The sequence below is a fragment of the Coregonus lavaretus genome, assembly GCF_964263955.1.
Source record: "Coregonus lavaretus genome assembly, chromosome: 26".
Classification (NCBI taxonomy): Eukaryota; Metazoa; Chordata; class Actinopteri; order Salmoniformes; family Salmonidae; genus Coregonus; species Coregonus lavaretus.
In genome coordinates this window covers 37,741,370-37,756,413 of record NC_140013.1, presented here as the reverse complement: position 1 = coordinate 37,756,413, position 15,044 = coordinate 37,741,370, and the positions used below count along the sequence as shown (strand labels likewise).

The 15,044-nt window shown below is 42.7% G+C and overlaps 1 protein-coding gene across 1 annotated transcript in view; it reads right to left on the bottom strand.

Moving 5' to 3' along the window:
- LOC311101903 (rho guanine nucleotide exchange factor 17-like) overlaps positions 1 to 15,044 on the bottom strand; it is a gene marked incomplete at its 5' end in the record, with an annotated part of 98,728 nt that overhangs the window by 32,602 nt on the left and 51,082 nt on the right. The window lies entirely within an intron of this gene.

Genomic DNA, 15,044 nt, shown 5'->3' with positions numbered 1-15,044 from the left:
CTGCCTCTCTCTCACACACACACACACACACGTCCTCCATTCATTGTTGCCATGCCAACCAGCAGCATCCTCCATCTTAGCCCCCCCCCCCCCCCCGGCAACAGTTACCAGGTTTTCTGCTGGCTCTCTAGAGTTTTTCAGTGTTCCATTCTGGCGCTAACGTTAGTCACTAATCACTGGAGCTTCCTCTTAGGCAGGCAGGGAACATCTCTGCCCCTAGAACCCACAGGGAAGAACTGTCTGACCAGCAGACCACTGCTCTGTCACAGGGTTCACAAACACACAGACAGACACAGGATCAGAGCTGAGCCGAGCCATAGTGTTCAGACTGCCTCCACTGACTCTTTACATACGATTAATGGTATAGGAGGACAATACATTATTGTATACTTCCCCAGAACAAAACATGACTGAGTCATTCATTCCAGAACACACTAGAACAGACATGACATAACAACTACAGTTGAAGTCGGAAGTTTACATACACTTAGGTTGGAGTCATTAAAACTTGTTTTTCAACCACTCCACAAATTTATTGTCAACAAACTTTAGTTTTGGCAAGTAGGTTAGGACATCTACTTTGTGCATGACATAAGTAATTTTTCCAACAATTGTTTACAGACAGATTATTTCACTTATAATTCACTGTATCACAATTCCAGTGGGTCAGAAGTTTACATACTCTAAGTTGACTGTGCCTTTAAACAGCTTGGAAAATTCCAGAAAACGATGTCATGGCTTTAGAAGCTTCTGATAGGCTAATTTACATAATTTGAGTCAATTGGAGGTGTACCTGTGGATGTATTTCAAGGCCTACCTTCAAACTCAGTGCCTCTTTGCTTGACATCATGGGAAAATCAAAAGAAATCAGCCAAGACCTCAGAAGAAAATGTTGTAGACCTCCACAAGTCTGGTTCATCCTTGGGAGCAATTTCCAAACGCCTGAAGGTACCATGTTCATCTGTACAAACAATAGTACGCAAGTATAAACACCATGGGACCACACAGCCGTCATACCACTCAGGAAGGAGACGCGTTCTGTCTCCTAGAGATGAAGGTACTTTGGTGCGAAAAGTGCAAATCAATCCCAGAACAACAGCAAAGGACCTTGTGAAGATTCTGGAAGAAACAGGTACAAAAGTATCTATATCCACAGTAAAACGAGACCAATATCGACATAACCTGAAAGGCCGCTCAGCAAGGAAGATGCCACTGCTTCAAAACTGCCATCAAAAAACAGACTACAGTTTGCAACTGCCCATGGGGACAAAGATCGTACTTTTTGGAGAACTGTCCTCTGGTCTGATGAAACAAAAATAGAACTGTTTGGCCATAATGACCATCGTTAAGTTTGGAGGAAAAAGAGGGATGCTTGCAAGCCGAAGAACACCATCCCAACCGTGAAGCACTGGGGTGGCAGCATCATGCTGTGGGGGTGCTTTGCTGCAGGAGGAATTGGTGCACTTCACAAAATAGATGGCATCATGAGGAAGGAAAATTATGTGGATATATTGAAGCAACATCTCAAGACATCAGTCAGGAAGTTAAAGCTTGGTCGCAAATGGGTCTTCCAAATGGACAATGACTCCAAGCATACTTCCAAAGTTGTGTAAAAATGGCTTAAGGACAACAAAGTCAAGGTATTGGAGTGGCCATCACAAAGCCCTGACCTCAATCCTATAGAAAATGTGTGGGCAGAACTGAAAAAGCGTGTGCGAGCAAGGAGGCCTACAAACTTGACTCAGTTACACCAGCTCTGTCAGGAGGAATGGGCCAAAATTCACCCAACTTATTGTGGGAAGCTTGTGGAAGGCTACCCGAAACGTTTGACCCAAGTTAAACAATTTAAAGGCAATGCTACCAAATATTAATTGAGTGTATGTAAACTTCTGACCACTGGGAATGTGATGAAATAAATAAAAGCTGAAATAAATAATTCTCTCTACTATTATTCTGACATTTCACATTCTTAAAATTAAAGTGGTGATCCTAACTGACCTAAGACAGGGAATTTTTACTAGTATTAGATGTCATGAATTGTGAAAAACTGAGTTTAAATGTATTTGGCTAAGGTGTATGTAAACATCCGACTTCAACTTTATGTGTTCTCTACCTCCACCCAGCCTGACAGATCTGGTCTGGTTCCTCTCAAGGGTTCTTCCCATAGGGAGTTGTTCATGGCCAACTGGCCACTGTCAACTCTGCTTTCTCTTTATGGGTTCAGGTCCAGGTTGTGTTATTATTTGTCGGACCCCAGGAAAACTAGCTGTCCCCATTGGAGTTGACTAACGGGGAACTTAGTTCTATAAATCTGTTATTAACCAGTGCAACAGGCAAACCAGACTCCCGAAATACCCTAAATACCAGATAGCTGGAGGCTCAAACACACAAGGTTAATATTTTCCCGCTCCGTGTCCCCTGCCTACCCACTGTGACCTAATAATAACCACACAATAACATCCCACAATTCCAAATTTATACCTGGGCATCTGGATCTCCCACAAGGCTCAGCAGGGGAGCATTCTTGTGTCCCTAGCCTGAGGAAGGTGACAGTGCCCTGTCACTGCATAGTAGCAAGTAATTTACTGTGTATGAGAGAGAGAGGGAGAGAGAGAGAGAGAGAGAGAGAGAGAGGGAGAGAGGGAGAGAGAGACAGAGAGAGAGAGAGAGAGAGAGAGAGAGAGAGAGAGAGACAGAGAGAGAGAGAGAGAGAGAGACAGAGAGAGAGAGAGAGAAAGAGAGCGAGAGAGAGAGACAGAGAGAGAGAGAGACAGAGAGAGACAGAGAGAGAGCGACAGAGAGAGAGAGAGACAGAGAGAGAGAGAGACAGAGAGAGAGCGAAAGAGAAAGAGAGAGAAAGAGTGAGCAAGAAAAAGAGGGGGGGAGAGAGAAAGAGAGCGACAAAGAGATGCTAGACAGAGACCTGAGGTGAGTTCAGCAAGGCAACACTTGGCATGTTGTCCAGTGGACAGCTGGTGACTGTCCAGTCCATTACCCTAGGATATCCTGACACATGCACGCACGCACGCTTTCATGTCAGCTTGATATAGGCCGAAATGAAATCAGTTTTGTCATGTCAAGCTGACATAGTATGAACAGGAAGTACACCCCCAGCCCACCTGAGGAGGTCCAGTTGGAAATGCAACATGATCTTTGGGTGATCAACATAATCACCAGGGCCTTTCACTGATGCCCAAGTGTCAGTCCTGAGTAAAGGACTCTCCTTCTCCCCTTCTAATAAGATGGACTCTTTTGCATTAAAAAGTTGACACTTTCAAATTTGTTCACCAATTACATTTAAATAATTTATTCTGTGCTACTAGGCAACCATTGTGTAATGGCAATGCAGTTTTTAGAAACTATAATGCATCTGGTATGTGAGAGAACTAACGACTTTCAAAAAGAAGTCGAGTTTTGTGCCTTATGCTAATGCAAGTCACCTACAGTATGCTGATTTTGCTAAATTAGCCCGCAATACCCCTAAACAAGAAGCTAATCTCAGTAAGGAAGAACAAAATGCTTTGAAGGAACTGAAAGACAATCCAGACATTGTGATAAAAAATGCTGATAAGGGAGGGTCTATTGTGGTATTAAGCAGGGATAGTGAGGTCTATGCTCAACTCTGATACCAAGCTCTAGGTCCCTCCCCCACAGGCAGAAAGAAAAATGATATAGATAGCTTCATTGATAACGCTCTTTCTGAGGGTTGGATCACGGAAACTGAGAATATGCCACACCCAGCCTGTTTATTATGGCTAACCCAAAATACATAAAAGTATGGATAAACCTCCTTTCCATCCCATAGTATCAGGTAACTGCAGCCCTATTGAACCCCTTTCTCAGTATGTTGATTTCTTCATCTCTAAATTTATTATTCTAGCATTGCCAGCCTTTTTAGGAGATACCAGGGATGTGCTTTAAGACAATCAATAACTATAGATGCGACAATGAAAGCATCTTGGTTCCACTTGACGTTCAGTCTCTCTACACTAATATCCCGCGTGACGCAGGCCTACGAGCGCTCGCTCACCATGTCGACACTAGACCGGAGGGTATCTTACCTCCGTCTAACTTTATTCTGTCTCTCACTGATAAATAATAATAATAATAATAATAATAATAATATGCCATTTAGCAGACGCTTTTATCCAAAGCGACTTACAGTCATGCGTGCATACATTTTTTTTTTTTTGTGTATGGCCCTCACATCAAATTTTGATAAAGCCCTCACATCAAATTACTTCCCATATGCGGGCAGTTTCTACCAACAGATTCAGTGTACAGCGATTGGAGCTGCATTCGCTCCTAACTACCGTACTCACATTTATTGATGGAACACTGGGAGGAGACCTTCAATTTATGATGTTCAGAAAAACCCATATTTCCAGAATGTCGCCCTTTGGTTAAAGATACATAGACGACATCCTACTGGTATGGAATGTTACTGACGCTCTCCTCTCAGAGTTAATTTCATATATTAAATTATTTTACCCCAATCTCAAATTCACAGCAGAGAGAAGTCAGGAGAAAAAAATACTTATTGGATCTTACAATCCACAAAAGTAGGAATACACTTTTACGTGCAGACAGTTACCACCAGGTACACCTTAAGCACAACACACTGGTGGGTCAACTCCTAATACTCCGACCTAACTGTAGTACAGACCAATGGCGGTCAGTGCCGTTTAAGATGACGGAGGATGATTATTATTTTGTTTTTATGAGCATGGCCTTATTTCTATTACAGCATATTGGATGACGTCATTCATATTCCATTCACCCAGTTCAACGTAATATCAATAGGTTTAGGCTACTACAGTTGTGATCAAAATTTTGAGAATGACACAAATACTAATTTTCACAAAGTCTGCTGCCTCAGTTTTGATGATGGCAATTTGCATATACTCCAGAATGTCATGAAGAGTGATCAGATGAATTGCAAAGTCCCTCTTTGCCATGAAAATGAACTTAATCCACAAAAAAACATTTCCACTGCATTTCAGCCTTGCCACAAAAGGACCAGCTGCCATCATGTCAGTGATTCTCTCGTTAACACAGGTGAGAGTGTTGACGAGGACAAGGCTTGAGATCACTCTGTCATGCTGATTGAGTTAGAATAACAGACTGGAAGCTTTAAAAGGAGGGTGGTGCTTGAAATCATTGTTCTTCCTCTGTTAACCATGGTTACCTGCAAGGAAACATGTGCTGTCATCATTGCTTTGCACAAAAAAGGGCTTCACAGGCAAAGATATTGCTGCTAGTAAGATGGCACCTAAATCAACCATTTATCGGATCATCAAGAACTTAAAGGAGAGAGGTTCAATTGTTGTGAAGAAGGCGTCAGGGCGCCCAAGAAAGTCCAGCAAGCGCTGTCTCCTAAAGTTGATTCAGCTGCGGGATCGGGGCACCACCAGGGCAGAGCTTGCTCAGGAATGGCAGCAGGCAGGTGTGAGTGCATCTGCACGCACAGTGAGGCGAAGACTTTTGGAGGATGGCCTGGTGTCAAGAAGGGCAGCAAAGAAGCCACTTCTCTCCAGGAAAAACATCAGGGACAGACTGATGTTCTGCAAAAGGTACAGGGATTGGACTGCTGAGGACTGGGGTAAAGTCATTTTCTCTGATGAATCCCCTTTCCGATTGTTTGGGGCATCCGGAAAACACCTTGTCCTGAGAAGACAAGGTGAGCGCTACCATCAGTCCTGTGTCATGCCAACAGTAAAGCATCCTGAGACCATTCATGTGTGGGGTTGCTTCTCAGCCAAGGGAGTGGGCTCACTCACAATTTTGCCTAAGAACACAGCCATGAATAAAGAATGGTACCAACACATCCTCCGAGAGCAACTTCTCCCAACCATCCAAGAACAATGCCTTTTCCAGCATGATGGAGCACCTTGCCATAAGGCAAAAGTGATAACTAAGTGGCTTGGGGAACAAAACATCGACATTTTGGGTCCATGGCCAGGAAACTCCCCAGACCTTAATCCCATTGAGAACTTGTGGTCGATCCTCAAGAGGCAGGTGGACAAACAAAAACCCACAAATTCTGACAAACTCCAAGCATTGATTATGCAAGAATGGGCTGCCATCTGTCAGGATGTATCCCAGAAGTTAATTGACAGCATGCCAGGGCGGATTGCAGAGGTCTTCAAAAAGAAGGGTCAACACTGCAAATATTGACTCTTTGCATAAACTTAATGTAATTGTCAATAAAAGCCTTTGACACTTATGGAATGCTTGTAATTATACTTCAGTATACCATAGTAACATCTGACAAAAATATCTCAGAAGACTGAAGCAGCGAACTTTGTGAAGACCAATACTCTCAAACGAGGTTCAATGCCATACAACACTCCTTCAGTAGCCTCCAACTGCTCTTAAACGCTAGTAAAACTAAATGCATGCTCTTCAATCGAACGCTGCTTGCACCCGCCCGCTCGACTAGAATCACTACTCTCGGCGGGTCTGACTTAAAATATGTGGACAACTACAAATACCTAGGTGTCTGGTTAGACCGTAAACTCTCCTTCCAGACTCACATTAAGCATCTCCAATCCAAAGTTAAATCTAGAATCGGCTTCCTATTTCGCAACAAAGCCTCCTGCACTCATGCTGCCAAACATGCCCTCGTAAAACTGACTATCCTACCGATCCTTGACCTTGGCGATGTCATTTACAAAATAGCAAATTGGATGTAGTCTATCACAGTGCCATCCGTTTTGTCACCAAAGCCCCATATACTACCCACCATTGTAACCTGTACGCTCTCGTTGGCTGGCCCTCACTACATATTCGTCGCCAAACCCACTGGCTCCAGGTCATCTATAAATCATTGCTATGCAAATCCCCGCCTTATCTTAGCTCATTGGTCACCATAGCAACACCCACCTGTAGTATGCACTCCAGCAGGTATATCTCACTGGTCATCCCCAAAGCCAACACCTCCTTTGGCCGCCATTCCTTCCAGTTCTCTGCTGCCAATGACTGGAACGAACTGCAAAAATCTCTGAAGCTGGAGACTCTTATCTCCCTCACTATCTTTTAAGCATCAGTTGTCAGAGCAGCTTACCGATCACTGCACCTGTACACAGCCCATCTGTAATTAGCCCACCCAACTACCTCATCCCCATATTGTTATTTATTTTGCTCATTTGCACCCCAGTATCTCTATTTGCACATCATCTTCTGCACATCTATCACTCCAGTGTTAATACTAAATTGTAATTATTTTGCACTATGGCCTATTTATTGCCTTACCTCCATAACGTACTACATTTGCACACACTGTATATAGATTTTCTATTGTGTTCTTGACTGTACGCTTTGTTTATCCCATATGTAACTGTGTTCTTGTTGTTTTTATCACACTGCTTTGCTTTATCTTGGCCAGGTCGCAGTTGTAAATGAGAACTTGTTCTCAACTGGCTTACCTGGTTAAATAAAGGTGGAAAAAAAATCAGTTAGCAGTTTAGAAGTTACACCAGCGGGCCCAGGTGGCAATAAATTAGTAAAACCAAAAGCTTACCTTGACTTGGAAGAGTTCCAGTGTTGTGTTGGATAGTCATAGCCAGCTAGCTAACATGCTAACTATGTTTGAGCAGGGTGTTTGAGTAGGCTAAACTAGCTAGCTGCATTTGCTAGCTAAGTAAGTGAAACTGAAAGTGAAAAAAAAAGACAAAATCTCTCTCTACCCCTCTCTTGCTTCTCTTTCATTTTGGAAGAAATTAATTTGTTCAAAACTGTTCAACTATTGTCTTTCTCTCTCTTTAAGTTAACTACTCACCACATTTTATGCACTGCAGTGCTAGCTAGCTTATGCTTTCAGTACTGGATTCATTCTCTGGTCCTTTGGTTGGGTGGACAACATGTCAGTTCATGCTGCAAGAGCTCTGATAGGTTGGAGGACATCCTCCGGAAGTTGTCATAATTACTGTGTAAGTCAATGGAAGGGGGTGAGAACCATGAGCCTCCTAGGTTTTGTATTGAAATCAATGTACCCAGAGGTGGACGGAAGCTAGCTGTCCTCCGGCTACACCACATTGCTACCCTACAGAGTGCTGTTGAGGCTACTGTAAACCTTAATTGCAAAACAGTGTGTTTTAATAAAATTATTTTGTGACGTGAATATATTTAGTATAGTTTTATCTAAAAAGGATAACTTTTAAAAATGTTTTACGATGAAAATTTTTATGACATTCACTGAGGAGGATGGTCCTCCCCTTCCTCCTCTGATGAGCCTCCACTGATACAGACATGTATTTCGAGCGCAAAGCTAATGATATGCGCACCAGGTTCCTGCAATGCGGGTATGATAAGAGTGTCATTGAACTGGCCTATACCCGTGCTAGAGAGACTGAACATCAAAGCCTACTCACTGGCACTAATAGAAACCAGGACAAAACGCCCACACGTTCGTGTTTTTCCAGAGTACAGTCCATGTGTCGCGTTAAATCCATTGTATTGAAACACTGGAACATCCTCAAAAGTGATCAAAATCTATGAGAGTTCACAACATTGCCCCCTCACATTTGTTTTCACCGTGCAATCTAGCCGATTCCATTATGCACAGCATGCAGATACCCAAGAGGCGTGACACTTGGCTCCCAGGCCCGCCCAAAGGCAGTTACAAGTGTGGCCACTGTGTACATTGTGACAATACGACCAATACCAAGCCCTTTACCACCCGAGAACAGGTAAAGAATACAAAACCTGAGGAGTGCTGAGGAGTATTTCTGTCTCTATTTCTATTTCAAAACCCAACGCTTCATTAAATGTAACACCACAAATGTCATATACTATATACAGTGGGGAAAAAAAGTATTTAGTCAGCCACCAATTGTGCAAGTTCTCCCACTTAAAAAGATGAGAGAGGCCTGTAATTTTCATCATAGATACACGTCAACTATGACAGACAAATTGAGAATTTTTTTTCCAGAAAATCACATTGTATGATTTTTTATGAATTTATTTGCAAATTATGGAGGAAAATAAGTATTTGGTCACCTACAAACAAGCAAGATTTCTGGCTCTCACAGACCTGTAACTTCTTCTTTAAGAGGCTCCTCTGTCCTCCACTCATTACCTGTATTAATGGCACCTGTTTGAACTTGTTATCAGTATAAAAGACACCTGTCCACAACCTCAAACAGTCACACTCCAAACTCCACTATGGCCAAGACCAAAGAGCTTTCAAAGGACACCAGAAACAAAATTGTAGACCTGCACCAGGCTGGGAAGACTGAATCTGCAATAGGTAAGCAGCTTGGTTTGAAGAAATCAACTGTGGGAGCAATTATTAGGAAATGGAAGACATACAAGACCACTGATAATCTCCCTCGATCTGGGGCTCCACGCAAGATCTCACCCCGTGGGGTCAAAATGATCACAAGAACGGTGAGCAAAAATCCCAGAACCACACGGGGGGACCTAGTGAATGACCTGCAGAGAGCTGGGACCAAAGTAACAAAGCCTACCATCAGTAACACACTACGCCGCCAGGGACTCAAATCCTGCAGTGCAAGACGTGTCCCCCTGCTTAAGCCAGTACATGTCCAGGCCCGTCTGAAGTTTGCTAGAGTGCATTTGGATGATCCAGAAGAGAATGTCATATGGTCAGATGAAACCAAAATATAACATTTTGGTAAAAACTCAACTCGTCGTGTTTGGAGGACAAAGAATGTTGAGTTACATCCAAAGAACACCATACCTACTGTGTAGCATGGGGGTGGAAACATCATGCTTTGGGGCTGTTTTTCTGCAAAGGGACCAGGACGACTGATCTGTGTAAAGGAAAGAATGAATGGGGCCATGTATCGTGAGATTTTGAGTGAAAACCTCCTTCCATCAGCAAGGGCATTGAAGATGAAACGTGGCTGGGTCTTTCAGTATGACAATGATCCCAAACACACTGCCCGGGCAACGAAGGAGTGGCTTCGTAAGAAGCATTTCAAGGTCCTGGAGTGGCCTAGCCAGTCTCCAGATCTCAACCCCATAGAAAATCTTTGGAGGGAGTTGAAAGTCTGTGTTGCCCAGCGACAGCCCCAAAACATTACTGCTCTAAAGGAGATCTGCATGGAGGAATGGGCCAAAATACCAGCAACAGTGTGTGAAAACCTTGTGAAGACTTACAGAAAACGTTTGACCTGTGTCATTGCCAACAAAGGGTATATAACAAAGTATTGAGAAACTTTTGTTATTGACCAAATACTTATTTTCCACCATAATGTGCAAATAAATTCATAAAAAATCCTACAATGTGATTTTCTGGAGAAAAAAATTCTCATTTTGTCTGTCATAGTTGACGTGTACCTATGATGATAATTGCAGGCCTCTCTCATCTTTTTAAGTGGGGGAACTTGCACAATTGGTGGCTGACTAAATACTTTTTTCCCCCACTGTATGCTGAAATGAACAGGTAAAGAATACAAAACCCAAAGCATCATTAAATGTAGCACCACAAATGTCATATACTATATATGCTGAAATGCATCCGCTGGGCTGCTGCTTATATTGGTCAAACTAAACGAGTATTGAAACGTCGCAACGCAGAACATAAGGCTGCTATTAGAAATAAAAACACAAACTATGCTATTGCGCGTCACTGCATCGAAGCCAACCATGGCTCACCTTCCTCCCTGCGCTTTGAAGTCATAGAACATGTCCAGATTTCACCAAGAGGAGGTGACTTCGTACATAAACTAAAACAAAGAGAGGCATTCTGGCAGTACTCCTTAGACACTGTGGATCCTAAGGGGCAGTACTCCTTAGACACTGTGGATCCTAAGGGGCAGTACTCCTTAGACACTGTGGATCCTAAGGGGCAGTACTCCTTCGACACTGTGGATCCTAAGGGGCAGTACTCCTTAGACACTGTGGATCCTAAGGGGCAGTACTCCTTAGACACTGTGGATCCTAAGGGGCAGTACTCCTTAGACACTGTGGATCCTAAGGGGCAGTACTCCTTAGACACTGTGGATCCTAAGGAGCAGTACTCCTTAGACACTGTGGATCCTAAGGGGCAGTACTCCTTAGACCCTGTGGATCCTAAGGAGCAGTACTCCTTAGACACTGTGGATCCAACAATTATTTTTCACTGTCCTCGTTTCTATGATGTTGTTGCCTTGAGTTTTTGGGTCTCCGTGTCTCCAGATTCACAGACATCCAAATATCACCTATGTATATTTTGACATGGCCTATTGATTAACGAGACACACTATTTCTCTTATTATTTTGTGCTATAATTTGCCATTTACCTTTAAACATATTATCATTATAATTTGGATACATTGTTGTGTCTCAATGAGCCACTAGCCTATAAAGAGGAGCTAAGTGCAATGGTCAGGTCACTCTGAGGAAGACGTCAGCTTGACATAGAAACATGTTCACATCCTGTACAATGGATTAAAGTGAGCAAAAATAAATACATCTCTGCCTTTTTTGTTGAGTGTTCCAACTACTTTTGACCTGGAATTAGTCCTTCTGGAAGTTTTTCTTGGTAAGTCATTCTCTTCATTTGTGTCATTGTTGTTGAGCACCTTTCCTTTCCTTTGTTTGCTGAAGCGCGAAAACCAACCTGAACTCAGACACACACACACACACACACCTCTCAAAGAGTACTTGTTTGCTGAAGCGCGCAGGCGCACCTGAACTCAGACACACACACACACACACCTCTCAGAGTGACTGCCTTCACAGAGCTATCAATAGCAAATGGAAGCACAGCTGGAGGATGTTCCCTGCTGTGTCACACACAAACACACGCGCTCGAAAGTGCACACACACACACACACACACGTGTGCGCACACACTGACTGACGCAGGTAGAATGACGCACCCAAACTGACACACACACACACACACAGACAGACAGACACGTTTCTGGTATTGAGAACAGTGAGCTACATTGTGGGTTTGTGAGGGTCTACCTCAGACAGAGTCACCTTTGACCCCGTCTCGTCCAGCATGGCAAAGAGATGAGGAATGTTACAGGAGGGTGAGGGAACTCCCTGCAGTCTAAAGCTTAGTGAAACTATATGTGTGAAGAGGCTGTGTCTGTGTGTGTGTGTGTGTGTGTGTGTGTGTGTGTGTGTGTGTGTGTGTGGTAAAACAAGAGGGGTCTTCCTTAAACAATGAATGTTGTTCTTTTAGGTTCCAGCTGCCTTGATTGGATTACACACACACACAACCGCAGTTGAACGTGGGGGAATGATGGCCAGAATGTTGGTTTCATTTTGGTCATGGGATTGCCTTGGTAACAGAGTTTAAAGCTAGAACCATTCGTTGCTACATCCATTTTTTGACTTATAAATTAATTATACCCATTGACTACTGAAGCATATAACTTATGCCTCATAAGCTTATTTCAACGGTCATACGCCATCAGAACCCAAAATAGAAGCTTGTTTTAATCCAATGTTTGTAAACGATGTAAATGTAAACACACACTATATAGCCTCCAAACCAGTTGCCGTCAGTGCCGATTTTTATCTCATGAGCATGGCCTTATTTCTATTACAGCTTGTTGGATGACTGTCATTCATATTCCATTCACCCAGCTCAAATAATAATAATAATAATATGCCATTTAGCAGACGCTTTTATCCAAAGCGACTTACAGTCACGCGTGCATACCTTTTTTTGTGTGTATGGGTGGTCCCGGGGATCGAACCCACTACCTTGGCGTTACAAGCGCCGTGCTCTACCAGCTGAGCTACAGAGGACCACGATAGGTTTGGGCTACTACATCATACTATCATTTTCCCAATACCCATCATGAGGTTGCTACATCCTAGCCTATGAATGAAAGTTTACAACGTAGGTGCACACAGGTCGAGATAATATTTTTAGATGACAGACAGTCAGACAATGACACATTCAATACCGCCTTGCACACTCTTGCCTGCATCTAGCTTATCTAGGGTGTAATCATTAGTCCAACAGTTGCAAACGAGAGTTTGTATTTTTTTATCCTCGTTTCGTTTGCTTCTGTTTAAGAAACGTTTTTCAACAGAATCGGCGGAATGAATACACCCATGATCACGCATAAACACAGTTCACTTTCATAGCAGCCACTTTGTATTCCCTCTCACCTTTTCCCTTCGTTTGTGGACTTCAATGAACAACACATCAGCTGTACGTGACCAGGCGAAAAAAACTTTTCCAAACCATGTCATAACCGCTACACACAGCCTACATCGTTGTCCCCATATTAGCTAAAGTAACATCCTGGTCAACATAGCTAATAGAACTAATGCGCTAGTAAACCCGCTACAATCATACAGTAACGTTACAGTGTATAGTAAGTAAGCAGTTACACCGGCGGTCCCAGGTGGTAATAAATTAATAAAACCAAAAGCTTACCTTGACTTGGAAGTTCCAGTGTTGTGTTGGATAGTCATAGCCAGCCAGCTAACATAGCATCCCTCAGTTTGAGCCGGGTGTTTGAGTATCTAAACTATCCAGCTGCATTTGCTAGCTAAGTAAGTGAAACTGAAAGTGAAGAAAAAAAAGACGAAATCTCTCTCTCTCGCTTCTCCTTCATTTTTGAAGAAATACATTTGTTGAAAACTGTTCAACTATTGTCTTTCTCTCTCTTTGAGTCAACTACTCACCACATTTTATGCACTGCAGTGCCAGCTAGCTGTACCTTATGCTTTACAGTACATGATTCATTCTCTGATCCTTTGATTGGGTGGACAACATGTCTGTTCATGCTGCAAGAGCTCTGATAGGTTGGAGGACATCCTCCGGAAGTTGTAATAATTACTGTGTAAGTCTATGGAAGTGGGTGAGAACCATGAGCCTCCTAGGTTTTGTATTGAAGTCAATGTACCAAGAGGAGGAAAGAAGCTAGCTGTCCTCCGGCTACACAATGGTGCTACCCTACAGAGTGCTGTTGAGGCTACTGTAGACCTTCATTGCAAAACAGTGTTTTAATAAATTATTTGGTGACGTGAATATATTTAGTATAGTTATATCAACAACAAAAAATACATATATATATATATATATATATATATATATACATACACAGTTGAAGTCTGAAGTTTACATACACCTTAGCCAAATACATTTAAACTCAGTTTTTCACAATTCCTGACATTTAATCCTAGTAAATGTCAGTTAGGATCACCACTTTATTTTAAGAATGTGAAATGTCAGAATAATAGTAGAGAGAATTATTTATTTCAGCTTTTATTTATTTCATCACATTCCTAGTAGGTCAGAAGTTTACATACACTCAATTAGTATTTGGTAGCATTGCCTTTAAATTGTTTAACTTGGGTCAAACATTTCGGGTAGCCTTCCACAAGCTTCCCACAATAAGTTGGGTGAATTTTGGCCCATTCCTCCTGACAGAGCTGGTGTAACTGAGTCAGGTTTGTAAGCTTCCTTGCTCGCACACGCTTTTTTAGTTCTGCCCACACATTTTCAAAAGGATGGAGGTCAGGGCTTTGTGATGGCCACTCCAATACCTTGACTTTGTTGTCCTTAAAGCATTTTGCCACAACTTTGGAAGTATGCTTGGGGTCATTGTCCATTTGGAAGACCCATTTGCAACCAAGCTTTAACTTCCTGACTGATGTCTTGAGATGTTGCTTCAATATATCCACATCATTTTCCTTCCTCATGATGCCATCTATTTTGTGAAGTGCACGAGTCCCTCCTGCAGCAAAACACCCCCACAGCATGATGCTGCCACCCCCGTGCTTCACGGTTGGGATGGTGTTCTTCGGCTTGCAAGCATCCCCCTTTTTCCTCCAAACATAACGATGGTCATTGTGGCCAAACAGTTCTATTTTTGTTTCATCAGACCAGAGGACGTTTCTCCAAAAAGTATGATTTTTGTCCCCATGTGCAGTTGCAAACTGTAGTCTGGCTTTTCTATGGCGGTTTTGGAGCAGTGGCTTCTTCCTTGCTGAGCAGCCATTCAGGTTATGTCGATATAGGACTCGTTTTACTGTGGATATAGATAATTTTGTACCTGTTTCCTCCAGCATCTTCACAAGGTCCTTTGCTGTTGTCCTGGGATTGATTTGCACTTTTCA